This window comes from Microtus ochrogaster, linkage group LG7_11 (genome assembly GCF_000317375.1).
Source record: "Microtus ochrogaster isolate Prairie Vole_2 linkage group LG7_11, MicOch1.0, whole genome shotgun sequence".
NCBI lineage: Eukaryota > Metazoa > Chordata > Mammalia > Rodentia > Cricetidae > Microtus > Microtus ochrogaster.
The window spans coordinates 78,166-80,999 of NC_022032.1; positions in this window are offsets into that span (position 1 = coordinate 78,166).

Genomic DNA, 2,834 nt, shown 5'->3' on the forward strand with positions numbered 1-2,834 from the left:
GAAACATCAAATTAAGAACCTTGGTTTTTTTTTTTTAAAGAAAATTAGGCAATTGCTTTCCCTGTCTTGAGAAAAGCGTGCCAGGTGTGAGATGAAGGGGAAACAGGGTTGACTTTCAACCTAGTGTCTAGCCTGTACATCGTGATGAGGGGTTGTGTGTCATAGCAGAGCTTAAATGCCTTTGGAGAACTTTGAGTCCTTGATTTTGGAGGTCATTGAGAATTTGGATCTTGACTCCTACAGCAAGTGAGGTGTCATCCACCTCCTTAGTATTCCTGATCCCTTACTTCTTTATCCCATTATTAACCCTTTATATAAACACATAAAATAAATACATACTTCCTGTTAAAGGTTCATTGTGATTTACAGGGTACTAATTCAGAAGACAATGAGCTCAGAAGTTAGAAACAGGCTGGAGTAGTACCTTCCTTCATCCATGATCTGTCATTTTATATGACAGTAGTTTATTAACAATGACCCACTGGGAGTAAGTAATCATGTTGTTGTAACTCCAAACAGTGATCCTGCCTCAATTTCCTTGCTGAGCTAATTTTCAGTCAAGTAGATGATAAACTATGGGGGACTCTCCTGTGGAAGAACAGGGAGAGCTCTCAGCGGTTTTCGATATGAGACACCTGCTTACAGCACTTAGGTAGATACAAGTTGTGTCCAGGAAGAGCAAGGTGATGCTGCAAAGTTACTGAGTTACACTGGAGTGGTGATGACCCAGGACCCCATGACAGGCACCAGTGGGAGGGGTCTCTGCTACTAGCCTAGCTCCAGTCACTTCCTTTTCAGTGTGTGCACAGAATGGTGTCAAACCGGTTCATGGAAACTGGGCTGAGGTTAGGGTGACATGGGATGCGTAGACAATGCATTCAGCTCTGATATTGGTTTCACATATGCCCAGAAAGCTGCTCTGAGGCTGGTGAGAGTCACCTCTGGGACATCTGCTGTCTGAGTTCTGGAGTTGGTGGCTTCTGCTGATGGCCGATAGTAGACAAGCCAGGGAGCACCTAGTTGCTCACTCAGTATGAGCTTTCCTTTTCCTCCAAGCAAGAGGCAGGCAAGAAGCCAGATCCAACTTTGAGTAAGGTGCAAGTTATTTTTCTGCTCAGAAAACCTCCACCTCAGATTGTGTCTGTGATTCTGAGTCCTTTACTCAAAAATTAGTTTAGATCTCCAATCTCTTCTTATGATGCATATTGCCAAGCATGGATTTATAAGCCTGAGACTTGTGTACAGATTTTGAATTGTTGTGCCTCAAAAAAGTTTCAAGCATATCATGTCTTCACACATTTTAATATCTATCAATACAATTCTTTTTGGGAACCATACTATGGTATTATATTCCCAATGGTATCTTTTCCTGAGAAGATGAAATCACAAAGTCTTAATTGCATCAAAATGGCATTTTTGAGCAGTTCTATGAAAAAAGCCCCAGTGTTACCACTGAGTATAAGAGTTCCATGATATGCTGGTCCTACAGGAATATTTCAAGATTCTTATCCTTCCAATTACAACTCAAATATTTTCATTTATAACCATCCCCTGAAGGCTGTAAACAGGAAGGAGAGACTGAGCGGAAAGATTCGGCACAGAGGGAAGGCGCGTTCATCCGCAGTGAGTCCATAGGTTCCTGATCCTGCTGGGTGGTGTCAGTTCCTGCCCAGGGAGCTTGAGAACTTCTACCTAAAGCAGCTTATTTTCCTTCCACAGATTATGAGCACCATTACTGTGATTCTCTCATAAGCGTGTGCCTGAGGAGGAAAACAAACTGTACCCGAATGCCAGGGTTATGCCCTGGCAGGAGCTTCTGCTGTGTGAGAACCATTACCTGAGGGATCCATTTCCTGTCCTTCCTGAATTATATCAGACGCTGAGACTGCATTGTGTCATTCTCTTCATTTATTATCTAATCCTTAAATAACCATTGATTACTTTCTGTGTATCAGAACAGTGCTAGTGAGCCACACAAGACCCTGTATCAGAAAAATAAAAGACAAAAAAGAAAAGGTAGACCAGAAGTGATAACATGAGGGGGGTTAGTCCTTGGAGATGTGGAATCTTGGAAGAGGACTTGATGAATAATGGACTTTTGTGGGAAATTATAGTTCCTGGAGTATTAAAGCATAATTTAGGCAGGAGGTGGTTATTTAAGAGACTCTGGGACTCTTCATGGGTGGCAGGTGAATAGTATCAATCGGGGAGAAGACAAGGGTGGCAGAGTATTGGGGTTGTTATCCTCTTGAACACCAACACTGAAGACGTGGACACAGGTTGGACATCAAAAAAGGCATTACAGAACAGTATAGAGAGCACACGTTCCAGGGGTTGAGGGTGCCAAAGAAAGCGGGAGATGAAAGAAAGCGAGGGGATTGAGGTGCAACCTGTGGGGCCTTCGCTTGCAGCCATCCTGGTAAAATGCTCCCCTATGTCAATTTCTTCAGCATCACAAAATTGTTGTAGAGCCATGAGGTTAAACATATCTTGGTAGTATCTTAAGCTCTTACGTCTCCTACTCTAGCCATGCTCAACTTGAATTTAGATCCAGCATAGCATTTGGCCTCCGAGACTCCATCTTCTAAGTGGCATCAGTGGACTTTTAGAGGGTGGAATTTTTTTCTTACTGTCCTCTGATTATGAAGAGCAGGCACTCCAGAGCTGTTCACAAGCCCTACTGGTAATCACTGATGAATCCTTGATGCTCGGGGAAAGGGAGAGATTCTGAATCTCCTTAGGTCACCAGGCAGAATGGAGCCCCCTGAATTATAGAAAATGATTTACACTAAGGGGGAGACGGCTCAGTGGAATAGATGTCCCTAGTTTACAGT